This window comes from Gavialis gangeticus, unplaced genomic scaffold, assembly GCF_001723915.1.
Source record: "Gavialis gangeticus isolate Ggan-Ray unplaced genomic scaffold, GavGan_comp1, whole genome shotgun sequence".
NCBI classification, from domain to species: Eukaryota; Metazoa; Chordata; order Crocodylia; family Gavialidae; genus Gavialis; species Gavialis gangeticus.
In genome coordinates, this window is record NW_017729015.1 from 8,986,270 (window position 1) to 8,986,626 (window position 357).

Sequence of the window (357 nt, forward strand, 5' to 3'; positions counted from 1 at the left end):
CGGGGCGGGCAGGTGGGCGGTGACGTCACGGAGGCCTCGCCTGCCCTGGCTGCGCTGCGCTGCGCTGCGCTGCGTTGCGCGGGCGGGGGGCGGGTCCTAGCGCCGACCCCGGGGCTGCATCAAGCCCCCATTGACCCACTGGGGGTCGTCAATGGTGATAGAGAAAGGCTCAGCTGCGGCTTTGGGGGTGTTGTCTTGATTGCAGCCACTTTGATCTGTGGACTTCGGCAGACAGGGGTCTTGAGGTCAAGGTGATCTCTTTTATTAGACCAGCTAGTTAGTACAATGGTTCTTTGCAAGCATTCTGGCACCAGTACCCTCCACTGGTCTAATACCAGAGCCCACCTTAACTCAGGG